Below are 25,651 nucleotides of genomic sequence, written 5' to 3' on the forward strand. Positions count from 1 at the left end.
GATGTATTGAATCTCGACGCAATTTGTGTGTTCCATCGTCATTAGGAGGCACTGAACGTTACAATTAAGTATCAGTTACGAGTCGGATTCGAAGAAGTAGACTCACAAAAGAACGACCATAAGGTGATCGAGGCAGCAGTAGACCCTCGGAGACAAGTTGGCTGGAGGACGATGTATTGAATCGCGACGAAATTTGTGTGCACCATCGTCGTTAGCGGGGTCGGAACGTTACAATTAACAGTCAGTTTTGCGTCGGATTCGAAAAAGTTCACTCACGGGAGGACGACCATAAGGTAACCGAGGCAGCAATAGGCCTTTGGAAACAAGTCGGCTGTAGGTCGTGGTATTGAATCTCGACGCAATTTGTGTGTACTATCGTCGTTAAGAGGCTCTGATCGTTACGATTAACTGTCAGTTTTGCGTCGGATTCGAAGAAGTAGACTCACAGGAGAAAGACAATAAGGTGCCCGAGACATCAATAGACCTTGGATACAAGTCGGCCAGAGGACGATGTATTGAACCGCGACGCTATCTGTGTGTACCATCGTTGTTGGCGGGGTCGGAACGTTACAAGTAACAGTCAGTTTTGCGTCGGATTCGAAAAGGTACACTGACGTGAGAAAGTCCATAAGGTGACCGGGGCAGCAATAGACCCTTGGAGACAATTCGGCTGGAGGATGATGTATTCAATGGCGATGAAATTTGTTTGTACCATCGTCGTTAGCAGGGTCGGAACGTTAGAATTAAATGTCAGTTTAGCGTCGGATTCGAAAATCTAGACTCACAGGAGAACGACCATAAGGTGCCCGTGGCAGCAATAGACCCTTGGGGGTCAAGTCGCCTGGAGGACGATGTATTAAATCGTGACGATATTTGTGTGTTCCATCGTCGTTAGCAGGGTCGGAACATTAGAATTAAATGTCAGTTTTGCGTCGGATTCGATAATCTTGACTCACAGGAGAACTGCCCGTGAACTTTCCAAAGCAGCAATAGACCCTTGGAGACAAGTCGGCTGGAGGACGATGTATTGTATCTCGACCAAATTTGTGTGTTCCATCGTCATTAGGAGGCTCTGGACGATACAATTAACTGTCAGTTTTCGTCAGATTCGAAATAGTAGACTTACAGGAGCAAGACAATTAGGTGACCGAGGCAGCAGTAGACTCTTGGAGACAAGTCGCCTGGAGCACGATGTATTGAATCGCGACGCAATTTGTGTGTTACATCATTAAGAGGCTCTGAACGTTACAATTTACTGTCAGTTGTGCTTCGGAATCGTAGAAGTAGACTCACAGGCGAACGATCATAAGGTGCTCGAGGCAGCGATAGACCCTTGGGGACATGTCGCCTGGAAGACAATGTATTGAATCGCGACGATATTTGTGTGTTCCATCGTCGTTACCAGGGTCGGAACGTTAGAATTAAATGTCAGTTTTGCGTCGGATTCGAGATTCTAGACTGACAGGAGAACGACAATATGGTGACCGAGGCAGCAATAGAACTTTGGAGGCAAGTCGGCTGTAGGACGATGTATTGAATCGCGTCGCAATTTGTGTGTAACATCGTCATTAAGTGGCTCTGAACCTTACAATTAACTGTCAGTTTTGCGTCGGTTTCCAAAAAGTAGACTCACAGGAGAATGACAATAAGGTGATCGAGGCAGCAATAGACTCTTGGAGACAAGTCGGCTGGAGGACGATGTATTGAAACGTGACGCATTGTGTGTGTAACATCATTAAGAGGCCGTGAACTTTACAATTAACGAATTCGAAAATCTAGACTCACAGGAGAACGACCTTAAAGTGCTCGAGGCAGCAATAGACCCTTAGATACTAGTCGCCTGGAGGACGATGTATCGAAATGCGACGAAATTTGTGTGTTCCATCACTGTTAGTAGGGTCGGAACGTTAGAATTTAACGTCAGTTTTGAGTCGGATTCGATAATCTAGACTCACAGGAGTACTGCCCGAGTATTACCCGAGGCAACAATAGACCCTAGTAGACAAGTCGGCTGGAGGACGAAGTATTGAATCTCTACCAAACTTGTGTGTTCCATCGTCGTTAGCAGGTTCGGAACGTTAGAATTAAATGTCAGTTTTGCATCGGGTTCGATAATCTGGACTCAAAGGAGAAGTGCCCAAGAACTTTCCGAGGCAACAATAGACCCTTGGAGACAAGTCGGCTGGAGGACAATGTATTGAATCTCGACCAAACTTGTGAGTACCATCGTCGTTAGCAGGGTTGGAAAGTTAGAATTAGATTTCAGTTTTGCGTTGGATTCGAAAATCTAGACTCACAGGACAACGACCATAAGGTGACCGAGGCAGCAATAGACCCTAGGCGACAAGTCGGTTGGAGGACGATGTATTGAATCGTGACGCAATTTGTGTGTACCATCGTCGTTAGCCGGCTCGGAACGTAAGAATTAAACGTCAGTTTTGCGTCGGATTCGAAAATTTAGACTCACAGAAGGACGACCATTATGTGCCCGAGGAAGCAATATACCCTTGGTGACAAGTCGGTTGGAGGACGATGGATTGTATCTCGACGCAATTTGTGTGTTCCATCGTCGTTAGCGGGGTCGGAACGTTACAATTAACAGTCAGTTTTGCGTCGGATTTGAAAAGGTTCACCCACGTAAGAAAGACCACAAGGTGACTGAGGCAGCAATTGACCTTTGGAAACAAGTCGGCTGGAGGACGAGGTATTGAATCTCAACCTAATTTGTGTGTTCCATCGTCATTCGGAGGCTTTGAACGTTACAATTAACTGTCAGTTTTGATCGGATTCGAAAATGTAGATTCACTGAAGAAAGACAATAAAGTGATCGAGGCAGCAATAGTCCCTTGGAGACAAGTCGGCTGGAGGACGATGTATTGAGCCGCGACGCAACATGTGTGTAACATCATCGTTACCAGGGTCGGAAAGTTAGAATTAAATGTCAGTTTAGCGTCGGATTCGAAAATCTAGACACACAAGGGAACGACCATAAGGAGCCGAGGGAGCAATTGACCCTTGGATACAAGTCGGCTGGAGGACAATGTATTGAATAGTGACGAAATTTGTGTGTTCCATCGTCGTTAGCAGGGTCGCAACGTTAATATTAAGTGTCAGTTTTGAGTCGATTTCGAAAATCTAGACTCATAGTAGAACGACCATAGGGTGCCCTAGCCAGCAATAGACCCTTGGAGACAAGTCGGCTGGTGGCCGCTGTACTGAGCCGCGACGAAATTTGTGTGTACCATCGTCGTTAGCAGGGTCGGAACGTTAGAATTAAATGTCAGTTTAGCGTCGGATTCGAAAATCTAGACTCACAGGAGACCGACCATAAGGTGCCCGTGGTAGCAATAGACTCTTGGGGACAAGTCGCCTGGAGGACGATGTATTGAATCGCGACGATATTTGTGTGTTCCATCGTCCTTAGCAGGGTCGGAACGTCACTTCTTCCGTGTGTATTTGCTTTTAGGAAGCTTTAATTGTTGGGTGCTATTAATAGTGTTCCGTAGATTTCGTGTTTGTTTTGAATAGTCAGAGAGAGATTCCCTTTAGTCAGCCATAGTGCCAGTAGAGTCAGTGTCGTCGTAACTGCCGTCTGCTTCACGTCTGGTGTGCCGCGAGCTACCTTAATTTAAGTATTAACTTTATTTTTCTTACTTGTCACTTCTTCTTCCGTGTGTATTTGCTTTTAGGAAGCTTTAATTGTCGAGTGCTGTTAATAGTTCGATAGATTTCGTGTTTGTTTTGAATAGAGTCAGAAAGAGTCCCTTTAGTCAACCATAGTGCCAGTAGTGCTAGTGTTTGTTTGCAATACAGTCGAGAGATAGGTAGTGCTATTTTCATTGTTTTCTACAAGAAGTGCCTAGCAACCATAGTTTAGTGAACACACAGCCGCCTTTAGTGGATTAGCAGTCTAGTTAACGGTTGATTAACTCTCTTCAGTAAATTGATTCCTTAGGATGGATAGGATGTGTGACTGCTGTGTACGAACGCAGGTGGAGCTAGCCACTGTTCGCGAACAGCTGAGCGTGTTGATGGCCGCGGCCAGCCGTCTTCAGGCTGCTGCCTCGGAGTGTAGCGGCAGTGGGGAGTCTGGTGCGTCGCAAGGTACACCCCAGGTGTTACATGCTTCACCCACTGTCCCTGCTGTCGAGACATCTTCGCGTGTACTGGGCGCGGTAGGGCCACCCTCTCCCCAAGGGGAGTGGCGGGTTCAGCGGCGTTCGCGGCGCACGAGGCGGAGGGTCAATGTGGAGGCTGGCCGTGTGGCATCGCCCGCTCTGCCTGTGAGTGGACATGTGGCTGCTCCTTCAGCAAGGTCCGAGCAGGCACACGGGGGGAGGGGTTTATTAGTTATTGGGAGCTCCAACGTTAGGGGGGTGATGGAGCCCCTTGGGGAAATAGCGGGAAGGTCGGGGAAGAAGGCCAGTGTTCACTCTGTCTGCTTGCCGGGGGGTCTCATCCGAGATGTGGAGGAGGCCCTACCGGCGGCGATAGAGAGCACTGGGTGCACCCGACTGCAAATTGTTGCTCATGTCGGCACCAATGACTCCTGCCGTCTGGGTTGAGAGGTCATCCTCAGTTCGTACAGGCGGTTGGCGGAATTGGTGAAGGCGGAAAGCCTCGCTCGCGGGGTGAAATCAGAGCTAACTATTTGTAGTATCGTTCCCAGAACCGATCGCGGTCCTCTGGTGTGGAGCTGAGTGGAAGGCTTAAACCAGAGGCTCAGACGATTCTGCGGAGATCTGGGGTGCAAATTTCTCGACCTCCGCTATCGGGTGGGAAATGTAGGGTCCCCCTGAATAGGTCAGGCGTGCACTACACGCCGGAAGCGGCTACAAGGGTAGCGGAGTACGTGTGGAGTGCACATGGGGGTTTTTTAGGTTAGAGAATCCCCTCCCTAGGCCCGACAAGACGCCTCCTGAGACGCAGCAAGGTAGGAGTAGGCAGAATGCAACAGGGAATAACAATATTAATGTGCTAATAGTAAACTGCAGGAGCGTCTACAGAAAGGTCCCAGAACTGCTCTCATTAATAAACGGTCACAACGCTCATATAGTACTAGGGACAGAACGTTGCCTGAAACCAGACGTAAATAGTAATGAAATCCTAAACTCAGATTGGAATGTATACCGCAGAGACAGGCTGGACAGTGAAAGGGGAGGCGTGTTTATAGCGATAAGAAGTGCAATAGTATCGAAGGAAATTGACGGAGATCCGAAATGTAAAATGATTTGGGTGAAGGTCACGGTTAAAGCAGGCTCAGACATGGTAATTGGATGTCTCTTAGGCCCCCTGGCTCAGCAGCTGTTGTGGCTGAGCACCTGAAGGATAATTTGGAAAATATTTCGAGTAGATTTCCCCACCATGTTATAGTTCTGGGTGGAGATTTTAATTTGCCGGATATAGACTGGGAGACTCAGACGTTCATAACGGGTGACAGGGACAAAGAATCCAGTGAAATTTTTTTAAATGCTTTATCTGAAAACTACCTTGAGCCGTTAAACAGAGAACCGACTCGTGGCGATAACATATTAGACCTTCTGGTGACAAACAGACCCGAACTATTTGAAAAAAGTTAACGCAGAACAGGGAATCAGCGCTCATAAAGCGGTTACGGCACCGATGATTTCAGCCGTAAATAGGAATATTAAAAAGGGTAGGAAGATTTTTCTGTTTAGAAAAAGTGACAAAAAGCAGATTTCAGAGTACCTTTTGGCTCAACACAAAAGTTTTGTCTCAAGTACAGATAGTGTTGAGGATCAGTGGACAAAGTTCAAAACCGTCGTACATAATGCGTTAGATGAGTATGTGCCAAGCAAGATGGTAAGAGGTGGAAAAGAGCCACCGTGGTACAACAACCGAGTTCGAAAACTGCTGCGGAAGCAAAGGGAACTTCACAGCAAACATAAACATAGCCAAAGCCTTGCAGACGAACAAAAATTACGCCAAGCGAAATGTAGTGTGAGGAGGGCTATGCGAGAGGCGTTCAATGAATTCGAAAGTAAAGTTCTATGTACTGACTTGGCAGATAATCCTAAGAAATTTTGGTCTTATGTCAAAGCGGTAGGTGGATCAAAACAAAATGTCCAGACACTCTGTGACCAAAATGGTACTGAAACAGTGGATGACAGACTGAAGGCCGAAATATTAAATGTATTTTTCAAAAGTGGTTTCACAGAGGAAGACTGCACTGTAGTTCCTTCTCTAGATTGTCGCACAGATGACAAAATGGTAGATATCGAAATAGACGACAGAGGGATAGAGAAACAATTAAAATCGCTCAAAAGAGGAAAGGCCTCTGGACCTGATGGGATACCAGTTCAATTTTACACAGAGTACGCGAAGGAACTAGCCCCCCTTCTTGCAGCGGTGTACCGTAGGTCTCTAGAAGAGCGTAGCGTTCCAAAGGATTAGAGAAGGGCACAGGTCATCCCCGTTTTCAAGAAGGGACCTCGAGCAGATGTGCAGAACTATAGACCTATATCTCTAACGTCGATCAGTTGTAGAATTTTGGAACACGTATTGTGTTCGAGTATAATGACTTTTCTGGAGACCAGAAATCTACTCTGTAGGAATCAGCATGGGTTTCGAAAAAGACGGTCATGTGAAACCCAGCTCGCGCTATTCGTCCACGAGACTCGGAGGGCCATAGACACGGGTTCACAGGTAGATGCCGTGTTTCTTGACTTCCGCAAGGCGTTCGATACAGTTCCCCACAGTCGTTTAATGAACAAAGTAAGAGCATATGGACTATCAGACCAATTGTGTGATTAGATTGAGGAGTTCCTAGATAACAGGACGCAGCATGTCATTCTCAATGGAGAGAAGTCTTCCGAAGTAAGAGTGATTTCAGGTGTGCCGCAGGGGAGTGTCATAGGACCGTTGCTATTCACAATATACATAAATGACCTTGTGGATGTCATCGGAAGTTCACTGAGGCTTTTTGCAGATGATGCTGTGGTGTATCGAGAGGTTGTCACAATGGAAAATTGTAATGAAATGCAGGAGGATCTGCAGCGAATTGACGCATGGTGCAGGGAATGGCAATTGAATCTCAATGTAGACAAGTGTAATGTGCTGCGAATACACAAAAAGATAGATCCTTTATCTCTTAGCTACAAAATAGCAGGTCAGCAACTGGAAGCAGTTAATACCATAAATTATCTGGGAGTACGCATTAGGAGTGATTTAAAATGGAATGATCATATAATGTTGATCGTCGGTAAAGCAGATGCCAGACTGAGATTCATTGGAAGAATACTAAGGAAATGCAATCCGAAAACAAAGGAAGTAGGTTACAGCACGCTTGTTCGCCCACTGCTTGAATACTGCTCAGCAGTGTGGGATCCGTACCAGATAGGGTTGATAGAAGATATAGAGAAGATCCAACGGAGAGCAGCGCTCTTCGTTACAGGATCATTTAGTAATCGCCAAAGCGTTACGGAGATGATAGATAAACTCCAGTGGAAGACTCTGCAGGAGAGACGCTCAGTAGCTCGGTACGGGCTTTTGTCAAAGTTTCGAGAACATACCTTCAACGAAGAGTCAAGCAGTATATTGCTCCCTCCTACGTATATCTCGCGAAGAGACCATGAGGATAAAATCAGAGAGATTAGAGCCCTCACAGAGGCATACCGACAATCCTTCTGTCCACGAACAATACGAGACTGGAATAGAAGGGAGAAACGATAGAGGTACTCAAGGTAACCTCCGCCACACACCGTCAGGTGGCTTGCGGAGTATGGATGTAGACGTAGACGTAAACGTTAGAATTAAATGTCAGTTTTGCGTCGGATTCGAAAATCCAGACTCAAAGGAGAACGACCATAAGGAGCCCGAGGCAGCAACAGAACCTTGGAGACAAGTCGGCTGGAGGACGATGTATTGAATCGCGACGCAATTTGTGTGTACCATCGTCATTAAGATGCTCTGAACGTTACAATTAACTGTCAGTTTTGCGTCGATTTCCAAAAAGTAGACTCACAGGAGTACGACCAAAAGGTGACCGTGGCAGCAATAGACCCTTGGAGACAAGTCGGCTTGAGGACGATGTATTGATTCGCGACCAAATTTGTGTGTTCCATCGTCATTAGGAGGCTCTGAACGTTACAATTAACTGTCAGTTTTGCGTCGGATTCAAAAAAGTAGACTCATAGGAGAAAGACAATAAGGTGATCGAGACAGCAATAGACTCTTGGAGACAAGTCGGCTGGAGGACGATGTATTGAATCGGGACGCATTGTGTGTGTAACATCATTAAGAGGCCGTGAACGTTACAATTAACTGTCAGTTGTGCGTCGGATTCATAAAAGTAGACTCACAGGAGAACGACCACAAGGTGCCCGAGACTCACAGTAGAATTGCCCGACAACTGCCGGAGCCAGCAATAGACCCTTGGGGACAAGTCGCCTGGAGGAGGATGTATCGAATCGCGACGATTTTTGTGTGTTCCATCGTCCTTAGCAGGGTCGGAACGTTAGAACTAAATGTCAATTTAGCGTCGGATTCGAAAATCTAGACTCACCGGAGAACGACCGTAAGGTGCCCGAGGCAGCAATAGAACCTAGGAGACAAGTCGGCTGTAAGACGATGATTCGAATCGCGATCAAATTTGTGTGTTCCATCGTCATTAGGAGGTTCTGATCGTTACAATTAACTGTCAGTTTTGCGTCCGTTTCCAAAAAGTAGACTCACAGGAGAACTACCAAAAGGTGACCGAGGCAGCAATAGACTCTTGGAAACAAGTCGGCTGGAGGACGATGTATTGAATCCCGACGCATTGTGTGTGTAATATCATTAAGAGGCAGGCAACGTTACAACTAACTGTCAGTTGTGCCTCGGATTCGTAAAAGTAGACTCACAGGAGAACGACCATAATGTGCCCGAGACAGCAATAGGCCCTTGGATACAAGTCGGCTGCAGGACGATGTATTGAAACGCGACGCAATCTGTATGTACCATCATCGTTAGCAGAGTCGCAACGTTAGAATTTCTGTCAGTTTTGCGTCGGATTCGAAAAACTAGACTCACAGGAGAACCACAATAAGGTGCCCGGGCAGGCATAGACACTTGGATACTAGTTGGCTGGAGGACGATGTATCGAAACGCGACGAAATTTGTGTGTTCCATCGTTGTTAGCAGGAACGGAACGTTAGAATTAAACGTCAGTTTTGAGTCGGATTCGGTAATCTAGACTCACTGGAATACTGCCCGAGAACTGCCCGAGGCAGCAATAGACCCTTGGAGACAAGTCGGCTGGAGGACGATGTATTGAATCTCGACCATACTTGTGTGAACCATCGTCGTTAGCAGGGTTGGAAAGATAGAATTAAATTTCAGTTTTGCGTCGGATTCGAAAATCTAGACTCACAGGACAACGACCATAAGGTGGCCGAGGCAGCAATAGACCCAAGGAGACAAGTCGGCTGGAGGACCATGTATTTAGTCGCGACGCAATTTGTGTGTACCATCGTCGTTAGCCGGCTCGGAACGTTAGAATTAAACGTCAGTATTGCGTCGGATTCGAAAATTTTGACTCACAGAAATACGACCATAAGGTGCCCGAGGAAGCAATAGACCCTTTGTGACAAGTCAGTTGGAGGACGATGTATTGAATCTCGACGCAATTTGTGTGTTCCATCGTCATTAGGAGGCACTGAACGTTACAATTAAGTATCAGTTACGAGTCGGATTCGAAGAAGTAGACTCACAAAAGAACGACCATAAGGTGATCGAGGCAGCAGTAGACCCTCGGAGACAAGTTGGCTGGAGGACGATGTATTGAATCGCGACGAAATTTGTGTGCACCATCGTCGTTAGCGGGGTCGGAACGTTACAATTAACAGTCAGTTTTGCGTCGGATTCGAAAAAGTTCACTCACGGGAGGACGACCATAAGGTAACCGAGGCAGCAATAGGCCTTTGGAAACAAGTCGGCTGTAGGTCGTGGTATTGAATCTCGACGCAATTTGTGTGTACTATCGTCGTTAAGAGGCTCTGATCGTTACGATTAACTGTCAGTTTTGCGTCGGAATCGAAAATGTAGACTCACAGGAGAAAGACAATAAGGTGACCGGGGCAGCAAAAAACTCTTGGATCCAAGTCGCCTGGAGGACGATGTATTGACTCTCGACGCTAATTGTGTGTTCCATCGTCATTTGGAGGCACTGAACGTTACAATTAACTATAAGTTTCGCGTCGGAATCGAAAAAGTAGACTCTCAGGAGAACGACCATAAGGTGACCGAGGCAGCAATAGACCCTTGGATAGAAGTCGGCTGGAGGACGATGTATTGAATCGCGACGCAATTTGTGTGTACCATCGTTAATAAGAGGCTCTGTCCGTTACGATTAACTGACAGTTTTGCGTCGGTTTCCAAACAGTAGACTCACAGGAGATCGACCATAAGGTGACCGAGGCTGCAATTAACCCTTGGAGACAAGTCGGCTGGAGGACGATGTATTGTATCGCGACCAAATTTGTGTGTTCCATCGTCATTCGGAGGCTCTGAACGTTACAATTAACTGTCAGTTTTTCGTCGGATTCGGAAAAGTAGACTCACAGGAGAACGATCATAAGGTGCCCGAGGCAGCAATAGACCCTTGGAGACATTTCGGCTGCAGGACGATGTATTGAATGGCGACGCAATTTGTGGGTAACATCATTAAGAGGCTCTGAACGTTACGAATAACTGTCAGTTGTGCGTCGGATTCGTAAAAGAAGACTCACAGGAGAACGACCATAAAGTGCCCGAGGAAGCAATAGACCTTTGGATACAAGTCGGCTGGAGGACGATGTATTGAATCGCGAAGCAATTTGTGTGTTCCATCGTCGTTAGCAGTGTCGGAACGTTGAATTAAATGTCAGTTTTGCGTCGGATTCGATTATCTAGACATACAGGAGAGCTGCCCGAGAACTTTCCGAGTCAGCAATAGACCTTTGGAGACAAGTCGGCTGGAGGACGATGTATTGAATCTCGACCAATCTTGTGTGTACCATCGTCGTTAGCAGGGCTGGAAAGTTAGAATTAAATTTCAGTTTTGCGTCGGATTCGAAAATCTAGACTTACTGGGCAGCGACCATAAGGTGCCCGAGGCAGCAATAGAATCTTGGAGACAAATCGGCTGGAGGACGATGTATTGAATCGCGACGCAATTTGTGTATACCATGGTCGTTAGCCGACTCGGAACGTTAAATTTAAACGTCAGTTTTGCGTCGGATTCGAAAATTTAGACTCACAGAAGGTCGATCATAAGGTGCCCGAGGATGCAATAGAGCCTTGGTGACAAGTCGGTTGGAGGACGATGTATTGAATCTCGACGCAATTTGTGTCTTCCATCGTCATTAGGAGGCACTGAACGTTACAGTTAAGTATCAGTTTCGCGATGGATTCGCAATAGCAGACTCACAGGAGAACGACCATAAGGTGATCGAGGCAGCAGTAGACCCTCGGAGACAAGTTGGTTGGAGGACGATGTATTGAATCGCGTCGAAATTTGTGTGTACCATCGTCCTTAGCGGGGTCGGGACGTTAGAATTAACAGTCAGTTTTGCGTCGGATTCGAAAAGGTTCACTCACGGGAGAACGACCATAAAGTGACCGAGCCTGCAATAGACCTTTGGAAACAAGTGGACTGGAATACGATTTTTTGAATCTCGACGCAAGCTGTGTGTACCAACGTCATTAGTAGGCTCGGAATTTTTCAATTAACTGTCAGTTTTTCGTCGGATTCGGAAAAGTAGACTCACAGGAGAACGATCTAAGGTGCCCGAGGCAGCAATAGACCCTAGGAGACAAGTCGGCTGGAGGACGATGTATTGTATCGCGACTAAATCTGTGTGTTCCATCATCATTAGGAGGCTGTGAACGTTACAAATAACGGTCAGTTTTTCGTTGGATTCGGAAAAGTAGACGCACAGGAGAATGATCATTAGGTGCCGGTGACAGAGGTAGACCCTTGGAGGCAAGTCGGCTGCAGGACGCTGTACAGAATCTCGACCAACCTTGTGCGTACCATCGTCGTTAGCAGGGTCGGAAAGTAAGACTTAAATTTCGGTTTTGCGTCTGAATTCAAAACCTAGACTCACAGGACAACAACCACAAGGTGAGCGAGGCACAAATAGACCCAAGGAGACAAGTCGGCTGGAGGATGATGTATTGAATCTCGACGCAATTTGTGAGTTCCATCGGCATTAGGAGGCACTGAACGTTACAATTAACTATCAGGTTCGAGTCGGATTCGAAAAAGTAGACTCTCAGGAGAACGACCATTAGGTGACCGAGGCAGCAGTAGACACTCGGAGATAAGACCGCTGGAGGACGATGTATTGAATGGCGACGAATTTTGTGTGTACCATCGTCGTTAGCAGGGTCGGATCGTTACTATTAACTGTCAGTTTTGCGTCGGATTCAAAAAAGTAGACTCACAGGAGAACGATCATAAGGTGACCGAGGCACCAATAGACACTTGGTGACAAATCGGCTGGAGGACCATGTATTGAATCTCGACGCAATTTTTGTGTATCATCGTCATTATGAGGCTCTGATCATTATCATTAACTGTCAGTTCTGCGTCGGTATCCAAAACGTAGACTCACAGGAGATCGACCATAAGGTGAACGAGGCAGCAATAGATTCTTGGACACACGTCGGCTGGAGGACGATGTATTGAATCGCGAGGAAATTTGTGTGTTCCATCGTCGTCAGTAGGGTCGAAACGTTAGATTTAAATGTCAGTTTTGCGTCGGATTCGTAAATTTTGACTCACAGAAGGACGACCATAAGGTGCCCGAGGAAGCAATAGACGTTTGGTGACAAGTCGGTAGGAGGACGATGTATTGAATCGTGAAGAAATTTGTGTGTACCATCGCCGTTAGCGGGGTCGGAACGTCACAATTAACAGTCAGTATTACGTCGAATTCGAAACGTACACTCACGGGAGAACGAAAATAAGGTGACCAAGGCAGTAATGGACATTTGGAAACAAATCGGCTGGAGGACGAGGTTTTGAATCTCGACGCAACTTTTGTGTACCATCGTCATTAAGAGGCTCTGATCGTTACCATTATCTGTCAGTTTTGCGTAGTTTCCATAAAGTAGACTCACAGGAGAAGGACAATAAGGTGACCGAGGCAGCAATAGACCCTTGGAGACAAGTCGGCTGGAGGAACATCTATTGAATCGCGACCAAATTTGTGTGTTCCATCGTCATTAGGAGGCTCTGAACGTTACAATTAACTGTCAGTTTTGCGTCGGATTCGAAAAACTAGACTCACAGGAGAAAGACAATAAGGTGACTGAGGCAGCAATAAACCTTTGGAGACAAGTCGCCTGGAGGACGATGTATTGAATTGGGACGCAATTTGTGTGTACCATCGTCATTAAGAGCCTCTGATCGTTATCATTAACATTCAGTTTTGCATCGGTTTCCAAAAATTAGACTCACAGGAGATCGACCATAAGGTGACCGAGGCAGCAATAGACCCTTGGATACAAGTCGGCTGGAGGACGATGTATTGAATCGCGACGAAATTTGTGTGTTCCATCGTCGTTAGCAGGGTCGGAATGTTAGAATTAAATGTCAGTTTTGCGTCTCAATCGAAAATCTAGACTCACAGTAGAACTGCCAGTGAACTGCCGGAGCCAGCAATAGACCCTTCGCGACAAGGCGGCTTGAGGACGATGTATTGAACCTCGACGCAACTTGTGTGTACCATCGTCATTACCTGGCCCTGATCGTTACCATTAACATTCAGTTTTGCATCGGTTTCGAAAAAGTAGACTCACAGGTGATCGACCATAAGGTGACCGAGGCAGCAATAGACCCTTGGAGATAAGTCGGCTGGAGGACGATTATTGTATCGCGACCAAATTTGCATGTTCCATCGTCATTAGGATGCTCGGAAAGTTACAATTAACTGGCAGTTTTGCGTCGGATTCGGAATAGTGGACGCACAGGAGAACGACCATAAGGTGCCCGAGGCAGCAATAGAATCTTGGAGACAATTCGGCTGGTGGACGATGTATTGAATCGCGACGAAATTTGTGTGAACCATCGTCGTTAGCAGGGTCGGAACGTTAGAATTAAATTTCAGTTTAGCGTCGGATACGAAAATCTGGACTCACAGGAGAACAGCCAAAAGGTCCCCGAGGCAGCAATAGACCCTTGGATACTAGTCGGCTAGAGGACGATGTATTGAATCTCGACCAAACTTGTGTGTACCATCGTCGTTAGCAGGGTTGGAAAGTTAGAATTAAATTTCAGTTTAGCGTCGGATTCGAAAATCTAGACTCACAGGACAACGACCATCAGGTGACCGAGGCAGCATTAGACCCTAGGAGACAAGTCGGCTGGATGACGATGTATTGAATCGCGACGCAATTTGTGTGTACCATCGTCGTTAGCCGACTCGGAACGTTATAACTACACGTCACTTTAGCGTCGGATTCGAAAATTTAGACTCACAGAAGGACGACCATAAAGTGCCCGAGGATGCAATAGAGGCTTGGTGACAAGTCGGTTGGAGGATTATGTATTGAATCGCGACGCAATTAGTGTGTAACATCATTAAGAGGCTCTGAACGTTAAGATTAACTGTCAGTTGTGCGCCGTATACGTAAAAGTAGCCTCACAGGAGAACGACCATAAGGTGTCCGAGGCAGTAATAGACGCTTGGTGGCAAGTCGGTTGGAGGACGATGTATTGAATCGCGAATAAATTTGTGTGTACCATCGCCGTTATCGGGGTCGGAACGTTAAAATTAACAGTCAGTATTGCGTCGAATTCGAAAAGGTACACTCACGGGAGAACGACCATAAGGTGATCAAGGCAGTAATAGACCTTTGGAAACAAGTCGGCTGGAGGGCGAGGTTTTGAATCTCTACGCAATTTGTGTGTACCATCATCATTAAGAGGCTCTGATCGTTACCATTACCTGTCAGTTTTGTGTAGTTTCCATAAAGTCGACTCACAGGAGAACGACTATTAGGTGACCGAGGCTGGAATAGACCCCTGGAGACAAGTCGGCTGGAGGACCATGTATTGAATCGCGACCAAATTTGTGTGTTCCATCGTCATTAGGAGGCTCTGAACGTTACCATTAACTGTCAGTTTTGTGTCGGATTCGAAAAACTAGACTCACAGGAGAAAGAAAATAAGGTGACTGAGGCCGCAATATACCCTTGGAGACAATTCGGCTGGAGGACGATGTATTGAATCGCGACGATATTTGTGTGTACCATCGTCATTAGCAGGGTCGGAACGTTAGAATTAAATGTCAGTTTAGTGTCGGATTCTAAGATCTAGACTCACTGGAGAACGAGCACAAGGTGCCCGTGGCAGCAATAAACCCTTGGGGACAAGTCGCCTGGAGGACGATGTATTGAATCGCGACTATATTTGTGTGTACCATCGTCGTTAGCAGGGTCGGAACGTTAGAATTAACTGTCAGTTTTGTGTCGGATTCGAAAATCTAGACTCACAGGAGAACGTCCATAAGGTGCCCGAGGAAGCAATAGACCCTAGGAGACAAGTCGGCTGGAGGACGATGTATTGAATCTCGACGCTATTTGTGTGTCCATAGTCATTAGGAGGCACTGAACGTTACAATTAACTACAAGTTTCGCGTCGGATTCGAAAAAGTAGACTCTCAGGAGAACGACCATAAGGTGACCGAGGCAGCAGTAGACCCTCGGAGACAAGTCCGCTGGAGGGCGATGTATTGAATGGCGACGAATTTTGTGTGTACCACAGTCGTTAGCAGGGTCGGAACGTCACAATTAACTGTGAGTTTTAGGTCGGATTCGAAAAAGTAGACTCTCAGGAGAACGACAATAAGGTGCCCGTGGCAGCAATAGACCCTTGCGGACAAGTCGCCTGGAGGACGATGTATTGAATCGCGACGATATTTGTGTGTTCCATCGTCGTTAGCAGGGTCGGAAAGTTAGATTTAAAGGTCAGTTTTGCGTCGGATTCGAAAATCTAGACTCACAGGAGAACGACCATAAGGTGCCCGAGGCAGCAATAGACCCTTGGATACTAGTCGGCTGGAGGACGATGTATTGAATCTCGACCAAACTTGTGTGTACCATCGTTGTCAGCAGGGTTGGAAAGTTAGAATTAAATTTCCGTTTTGCGTCGGATTCGAAAATCTAGACTCACAGGACAACGACCATCAGGTGACCGAGGCACCATTAGACCCTAGAAGACAAGTCGGCTGGAGGACGATGTATTGAATGGCGACGCAATTTGTGTGTACCATCGTCGTTAGCCGACTCGGAACGTTAAAACTAAACGTCAGTTTAGCGTCGGATTCGAAAATTTAGACTCACAGAAGGACGACCATAAGGTCCCCTACGATGCAATAGAGCCTTGGTGACAAGTCGGTTGGAGGACGATGTATTGAATCTCGACGCAATTTGTGAGTTCCATCGTCATTAGGAGGCACTGAACGTTACAATTAACTATCAGGTTCGCGTCGGATTCGAAAAGGTAAACTCTCAAGAGAACGACCATAAGGTGACCGAAGCAGTAGTAGACCCTCGGAGATAAGACCTCTGGAGGACGATGTGTTGAATGGCGACGAATTTGGTGTGTACCACCGTCGTTAGGAGGGTCGGAACATGACTATTAACTGTCAGTTTTGCGTCGTATTCGAAAAAGTAGACTCACGGGAGAACGACCATAAGTTGACCGAGGCAGCAATAGACCCTTGGAGACAAATCGGTTGGAGGACCATGTATTGAATCGCGACGCAATTAGTGTGTAACATCGTTAAGAGGCTCTGAACGTTACGATTAACTGTCAGTTGTGCGTCGTATTCGTAAAAGTAGACTCACAGGAGAACGACCATAAGGTGTCCGAGGCTGCAATAGACCCTTGGATTCAAGTCGGCTGGAGGACGATGTATTGAATTGCGACGAAATTTGTGTGTTCCATCGTCGTAAGTAGGGTCGGAACGTTAGAATTAAATGTCAGTTTTGCGTCGGATTCGAAAATTTAGACTCACAGAAGGACGACCATAAGGTGCCCGAGGAAGCAATAGACCCTTGGTGACAAGTCGGTTGTAGGACGATGTATTAAATCGCGAAGAAATTTGTGTGTACCATCGCCGTTATCGGGGTCGGAACGTTACAATTAACAGTCAGTATTGCGTCGAATTCGAAAAGGTACACTCACGGGAGAACGACAATAAGGTGACCAAGGCAGTAATAGACCTTTGGAAACAAGTCGGCTGGAGGACGAGGTTTTGAATCTCGACGCAATTTGTGTACCATCGTCATTAAGAGGCTCAGAACGTTACCTTAACTGTCAGTTTTGCGTAGTTTTCATAAAGTAGACCCCCAGGAGAACGACTATTAGGTGACCGAGGCTGCAATAGACCCCTGGAGACCAGTCGGCTGGAGGACCATGTATTGAATCGCGACCAAATTTGTGTGTACCATCGTCGGTTGCAGGGTCCCAACGTTAGAATTAGATGTCAGTTTTGTGTCGGATTCGAAAATCTAGACTCACAGGAGAACGTCCATAGGGTGCCCGAGGAAGCAACAGACCCTAGGAGACGAGTCGGCCTGAGGACGATGTATTGAATCTCGACGCAATATGTGTGTTCCATCGTCATTAGGAGGCATTGAACGTTACAATTAACTACAATAATGGCGACGAATTTTGTGTCTACCACAGTCGTTAAAAGGGTCGGAACGTCACAATTAACTGTGAGTTTTAGGTCGGATTCGAAAAAGTAGACTCTCAGGAGAACGACAATAAGGTGCCCGTGGCAGCAATAGACCCTTGGGGACAAGTCGCCTGGAGGACGATGTATTGAATCGCGACGATATTTGTGGGATCCATCGTCGTTAGCAGGGTAGGAACGTTAGAATTAAAGGACAGTTTTGCGTCGGACTTGAATCCAAGGGTCTATTGCTGCCTCGGGCACCTTATGGTCGTTCTCCTGTGAGTCTACTTTTACGAATACGACGCACAACTGACAGTTAATCGTAACGTTCAGAGCCTCTTAATATTGTTACACACTAATTGCGTCGCGATTCAATACATCGTCCGCCAGCCGAAATGTCTCCAAGGGTCTATTGCTGCCTCGGGCACCTTATGATCGTCCTCCTGTGAGTCTACTTTTTCGAATCCGAAGAAAAACTGACCGTTATTTGTAACGTTCACTGCCTCCTAATGATGATGGAACTCACAAATTTGGTCGCTATACAATACATCGTCCTCCAGCCGACTTGTCTCCAAGGGTCTATTGCTGCCTCGGGCACCTTATGATCGTTCTCCTGTGAGTCTACTTTTCCGAATCCGACGAAAAACTGACAGTTAATTGTTACGTTCCGAGTCGGCTAAAGACGAAGGTACACACAAATTGCGTCGCGATTCAATACATCGTATACCAGCCCACTTGTCTCCAAGTGTCTATTGCTGCCTCGGTCACCTTATGGTCGTTCTCCTGAGAGTCTACTTTTTCGAATCCGATGCGAAACTTGTAGTAAATTGTAACGTTCAGTGCTTCCAAATGACGATGGAACACACATATTGCGTCGAGATTCAATACATCGTCCTCCAGCCGACTTGTCTCCAAGGGTCTATTGCTTCCTCGGGCACCTAATAGTCGTCATTCCTTGAGTCTACTTTTTGGAAACCGACGCAATACTGACAGTTAATGGTAACGATCGGAGCCTCATAATGACGATGGTTACACACAAATTGCGTCGAGATTCAATACTTCGTCCTCCAGCCGACTTGTCACCAAGGCTCTATTGCTTCCTCGGGGACCTACTGGTCGTCCTTGTGTGAGTCGACAATTTCCAATCTGACTCAAAAGTGACGTTTAATTTTAGCGTTCCGAGCTGGTTAACGATGATGGTACACACAAATTGCGTCGCGATTAAATACATCGTCCTCCAGCCGAGTTGTCTCCAAGCTTCTATTGCTGCCTCGGGCACCTTATGGTCGTTGTCCTGTGAGTCTAGATTTTCGAATCCGACGCAAAACTTAAATTTAATTCTAACTTTCCAACCCTGCTAACGACGATGGTACACACAAGTTTCGTCGAGATTCAATACATCGTCCTCCAGCCGACTTGTCTCCAAGGGTCTATTGCTGCCTCGGAAAGTTCTCGGGCAGCTCTCCAGTGAGTCTAGATTATCGAATCCGACGCAAAACTGACATTTAATTCAACGTTCCGACCCTGCTAACGACGATGGAACACAGAAATCTCGTCGCGTTCCGATACATCGTCCTCCAGCCGACTAGTATCCAAGGGCCTATTGCTGCCTCGGGCACCTTATGGCCGTTCTCCTGTGAGTCTAGATTTTCGAATCCAAAGCTAAAGTGACATTTAATTCTAACGTTCCGACCCATCGTCGTTAGTAGGGTCGGAACGTTAGTATTAAATGTCAGTTTTGCGTCGGATTCGAAAATTTAGACTCACTGAAGGACGACCATAAGGTGCCTGAGGAAGCAATAGACCCTTGGTGACAAGTCGGTTGGAGGACGATGTATTGAATCGTAAAGAAATTTGTGTGTACCATCGCCGTTATCGGGGTCGGAACGTTACAATTAACTGTCAGTATTGCGTCGAATACGAAAAGGTACACTCACGGGAGAACGACCATAAGGTGACCAAGGCAGTAATAGACCCTTGGAGACAAGACGCCTGGAGTACGATGTATTGAATCGCGACGCAATGTGTGTGTACCATGGTCATTAAGTGGCTGTGATCGTTACCATTAACATTCAGTTTTGCATCGGTTTCCAAAAAGTAGACTCACAGGAGATCGACCACAAGGTGAAGGAGGCAGCAATAGATTCTTGGAGACAAGTCGGCTGGAGGACAATGTATTGTATCACGACCAAATTTGTGTATTCCATCGTCATTAGGAGGCTCGGAAAGTTACAATTAACTGTCAGTCTTGCGTCGTATTCGGAAAGGTAGACTCACAGGAGAACGAACATAAGGCGCCCGTGGCAGCAATGGACCCTTGGAGACAATTCGGCTGGAGGACGATGTATTGAATCGCGACAAAATGTGTGTGTACCATCGTCGTTTAGCAGGGTCGGAACGTTAGAATTAAATGTCAGTTTGGCGTCGGATTCGAAAATCTAGACTCACAGGAGAATGACCATAAGGTGCCCATGGCAGCAATAAACCCTTGGGGACAAGTTGCCTGGAGGACGATGTAATGAATCACGACGATATTTGTGTGTACCATCGTCATTAAGAGGCTCTGATCGTTACAATTAACTGTCAGTTTAGTGTCGGATTCTAAAATCTAGACTCACAGGAGAACGACCATAAGGTGCCCGTGGCAGCAATAAACCCTGGGGACAAGTCGCCTGGCGGACGATGTATTGAATAGCTACGATATTTGTGTGTACCATCGTCGTTAGCAGGGTCGGAACGTAAGAATTAAATGTCAGTTTGGCGTCGGATTCGAAAATCTAGACTCACAGGAGAACTACCATAAGGTTCCCGAGGAAGCAATAAACCCTAGGAGACAAGTCGGCTGGAGGACGATTTATTGAATCTCGTCGCTATTTGTGTGTTCCACCGTCATTAGGAGACACCGAACGTTACAATTAACTACAAGTTTCGCGTCGGATTCGAAAAAGTAGACTCTCAGGAGAACGACCATTAGGTGACCGAGGCAGCAGTAGACCCTCGGAGACAAGTCCGCTGGAGGGCTATGTATTGAATGGCGACGAATTTTGTGTGTACCACAGTCGTTAGCTGGGTCGGAACGTCACAATTAACTGTCAGTTTTCGGTCGGATACGAAAAAGTTGACTCTCAGGAGAACGACCATAAGGTGCCCGTGGCAGCAGTAGACCCTTCGTTACAAGTCGCCTGGTGGACGATGTATTGAATCGCGACGATATTTGTGTGTTCCATCGTCGTTAGCAGGGTCGGAACGTTAGAACTAAAGGTCAGTTTTGCGTCGGATTCGGAAATCTAGACTCACAGGAGAACGACCATAAGGTGCCCGAGGCAACAATAGAACTTTGGAGGCAAGTCGGCTGGAGGACGCTGTATTGAATGTCGATCAAAGTTGTGTGTACCATCGTCGTTAGCAGTGTCGGAAAGTTAGAATTATGTTTCAGTTTTGCGTCGCATTTGAAAATCTAGAGTCACAGGATAACGACCATAAGGTGACCGAGGCAGCAATAGACCCTAGTAGACAAGCCGGCTGGTGGACGATATATTTAATCTCGACGATATTTGTGTGTTCCATCGTCATTAGGAGGCACTGAACGTTACAATTAACTATCAGATTCGCGTCGGATTCGAAAAGGAAGACTCTCGGGAGATCGACCATATGGTGCACGAGGCAGCAAGAGACCTTTGGAGACAGGTCGTTGGAGGACGAAATATTGAATCGCGACGCAATTTGTGTGTAACATCAGAAAGAGGCTCTGAACGTTACGATTAACTGTCAGTTGTGCGTCAGATTCGTAAAAGTAGACTCACAGGAGAACGACCATAAGGTGCCCGAGACAGCAATAGACCCTTTTATACAAGTCGGCTGGAAGACGATGTATTGAACCGCGACGCAGTTTGTGTGTACCATTATTGTTAGCAGGGTCGGAAACTTAGAATTTTTGTCAGTTTTGCGTCGGATTCGAAAATTTAGATTTTCAGGACAACGACCATACGGTGGCCGAGGCAGCAATAGACCCTTGGATACAAGTCGGCTGGAGGACGAAGTATTGAATCGCGACGCAATTTGTGTGTAACATCATTAAGAGGCTCTGAACGTTACAAATACCTGTCAGTTGTGTGTCGGATTCGTAAAAGTAGACTCACAGCCGATCGATCATAAGGTGCCCGAGGCACCAATAGACCCTTGGATACAAGTCGGCTGGAGGACGAAATATTGAATCGCGACGCAATTTGTGTGTAACATCATTAAGAGGCTCTGAACGTTACAATTAACAGTCAGTTGTGCTTCGGATTCGTAAAAGTAGACTCACAGGAGAACGACCATAAGGTACCGGAGGCAGCAATTGACCCTTGGATAGAAGTCGGCTGGAGGACGATGTAGTGAATCGCGACGCAATTTGTGTAACATCATTATGAGGCTCTGAACGTTACAATTACCTGTCAGTTGTGTGTCGGATTCGTAAAAGTAGACTCACAGGCGATCGATCATAAGGTGCCCGAGGCAGCAATAGACCCTTGGAGACATTTCGGCAGCAGGACGATGTATTGAAGCGCGACGAAATTTGTATGTTCCATCGTCGTTAGAAAGGTCGGAACGTTAGAATTAAATGTCAGTTTTGCGTCGGATTCGAAAATCTTGACTTACAGGAGAACGACCATATGGTGCCCGAGGCTGCAATAGCCCCTTGGAGACAAGTCGGCTGGAGGACGATGTATTGGATCACGACAAAATTACTGTGTTCCATCGTCGTTACCAGGGTCGGAATGTTAGAATGAAATGTCAGTTTAGCGTCGGAATCGAAAATCTAGACTCACAGTAGAACTGCCCGAGAACTGCCGGAGCCAGCAATAGACCCTTGGAGACAAGTCGGCTGGATGACGATGTATTGGATCGCGACGAAATTTGTGTGTTCCATCGTCGTTACCAGGGTCGGAATGTTAGAATGAAATTTCAGTTTAGCGTCGGATTCGAAAATCTAGACTCACAGGAGAACGACCACAACGTGCCAGAGTCAGCAATAGACGCTTGGAGACAAGTCGGCTGGAGGACAATGTGTTGAATCGCGACGAAATTAGTGTATTTCATCGTCGTTAGCATGGTCGGAAAGTTAGAACTAAATGTCAGTTTTGCGTCGGATTAGAAAATCTAGACCCACAGGAGAACGACCATAAGGTGCCCGAGACAGCAATAGACCCTTTTATACAAGTGGGCTTGAAGACGATGTATTGAACCGCGACGCAGTTTGTGTGTACCATCATCGTTAGCAGGGTCGGAACCTTAGAATTTTTGTCATTTTTGCGTCGGATTCGAAAATTTAGATTTTCAGGACAACGACCATACGGTGCCCGAGGCAGCAATAGACCCTTGGATACAAGTCGACTGGAGGACGATGTATTGAATCTCAACGCAATTTGTGTGTTCCATCGCCGTTAGCAGGGACTAAGGGTTAGAATTAAATATTAGTATTGAGTCGGATTCGATAATCTAGACTCACAGTATTACTGCCATAAAACTTCCCGAGGCAGCAATAGACCCTAGGACACAAGTCGGCTGGAGGATGATGTATTGAATCTCGACCAAACTTGTGTGTACCATCGTAGTTAGCAGGGTCGGAAAGTTAGAATTATATGTCGGTTTTGCGTCGGATTCGAAAATTTAGACTTATAGGAGAACGACCATATGGTGCCCGAGGCAGCAATAGACCCTTGGATATGAGTCGGCTGGAGGACGATGTATTGAATCGCGACGTAATTTGTGTGTACCATCGGCGATAGCAGAGTCGGAACGTTAGAATTAAATTACAGTTGTGCGTCGTATTCGAAAAAGTAGACTCACAGGAGAACGACCATAAGGTGACCGAGGCAGCAATTACCCTTGGAGACAAGTCGGCTGGAGGACGATGAATTGAATCGCGACGTAATTTGTGTGTACCATCGACATTAAGAGGCTCTGATCGTTACCATTAACTGTCAGTTTTGCGTCGGTTTCCAAAAAGTAGAACCACAGGAGATCGACCATAAGGTGACCGATGCAGTAATAGACCCTTGGAGACAAGTCGGCTGGAGAACGATATATTGTATCGTGACCATATTTGTGTGTTCCATCGTCACTAGGAGGCTCTAACGTTACAATTAACTGTCAGATTTTCGTCGGATTGGGAAAAGTGGACTCACAGGAGAACGATCATATGGTGCCCGATGCTGCAATAGACCCTTGGAGACATTTCGGCTGGAGGACGATGTATTGAATAGCGACGAAATTTGTATGTACCATCGTCGTTAGCAGGGTCGGAACGTTAGAATTAAATGTCATTTTTCGTCGGATACGAAAATTTAGACTCACAGGACAACGACCATAAGGTGCCCGAGGCAGCAATAGACCCTTGGATACAAGTCGGCTGGAGGACGATGTATCGTATCGCGACTAAATTTGTGTGTTCCATCGTCATTAGGAGGCTCTGAACGTTACAATTATCTGTCAGTTTTCCGTCGGATTCGGAAAAGTAGACTCACAGGAGAACGATCATAAGGTGCCCGAGGCAGCAATAGACCCTTGGAGACAACTCAGCTTGAGGACGATGTATTGAATCGCGACGAAATTTGTGTGTTCCGTCGTCGTTAGCAGGGTCGGAACGTTAAAATTAAATTTCAATTTTGAGTCGGATTCGATAATATACACTCACAGGGGTACTGCACGAGAACTTCCCGAGGCAGCAATAGACCCTAGGGGACAAGTCGGCTGGAAGACGATGTATTGAATCTCGACGCAATTTGTGTGTACCATCGTCTTTAAGAGGCTCTGAAAGTTACAATTAACTGTCACATTTTAGTCGGTTTCCAAAAAGTAGACTCATTGAAAACGACCATAAGGTGAGCGAGGCAGCAATAAATCCTTGGAGACAAGTCGCCTGGAGGCCGATGTATTGATTCGCGAAAAAATTTGTGTGTTCCATCGTCCTTAGCAGGGTTGGAATGTTAGAATTAAATGTCAGTTTGGCGTCGGATTCGAAGATCTAGACTCACAGGAGTACGACCATAAGGTGCCCGAGGAAGCAATAGGCCATTGCAGACAAGTCGGCTGGAGGATGATGTATTGGATCGCGACGAAATATGTGTGTTCCATCGTCGGTAGCAGGTTCGGAACGTTACAATTAAATGTCAGTTTAGCGTCAGATACGAAGATCTAGACTCACAGGAGAACGACCATAACGTGCCAGAGGCAGCAATAGACCCTTGGAGACAAGTCGGCTGGAGGACGATGTATTGAATCTCCACGCAATTTGTGTGTACCATCGTCGTTAGCAGGGTTGGAATGTTAGAATTAATAGTCAGTTTAGCGTCGGATTCGAAAAACTAGACTTACAGGAGAACGATCATAAGTTGACAGTGACAGCAATAGACCCTTGGAGACAAGTCGGCTGGAGGACGACGTATGGAATCGCGACGCAATATGTGTGTACCATCGTCATTAAGAGGCTCTGATCGTCACAATTAGCTGTCAGTTTTGCGTCGGATTCCAAAAAGTAGACTCACAGGAGAACGGCCATAAGGCGACGGAGGCAGCAACAGACCCTTGGAGACAAGTCGATTGGAAGACGATGCATTGAATCTAGACGCAATTTGTGTGTACCATGGTCGTTAGCAGGATCGGAACGTTAGAGTTAAATGTCAGTTTACTGTCGAATTTGAAAATCTAGACTCACAGGGGAACGACCACAAGGTGCCGGTGTTAGCAATGGAACCTTGGGGGCAAGTCGGCTGGAGGACGATGTATTGAATCACGACACATTTGTATGTACCATCGTCGTTAGCAGGGTCGGAACGTCAGAATTAAATGTCAGTTTTGCGTCGGATTCGAAAATCTAGACTCACAGGAGAACGACCATATGGTGCCCGAGGCAGCAATATACCCTTGGGGACATGTCGGCTGGAGGACAACGTATTGAATCGCGACGCAATATGTGTGTACCATCGTCATCAAGA

This window comes from Schistocerca serialis, chromosome 3, assembly GCF_023864345.2.
Source record: "Schistocerca serialis cubense isolate TAMUIC-IGC-003099 chromosome 3, iqSchSeri2.2, whole genome shotgun sequence".
NCBI classification, from domain to species: domain Eukaryota; kingdom Metazoa; phylum Arthropoda; class Insecta; order Orthoptera; family Acrididae; genus Schistocerca; species Schistocerca serialis.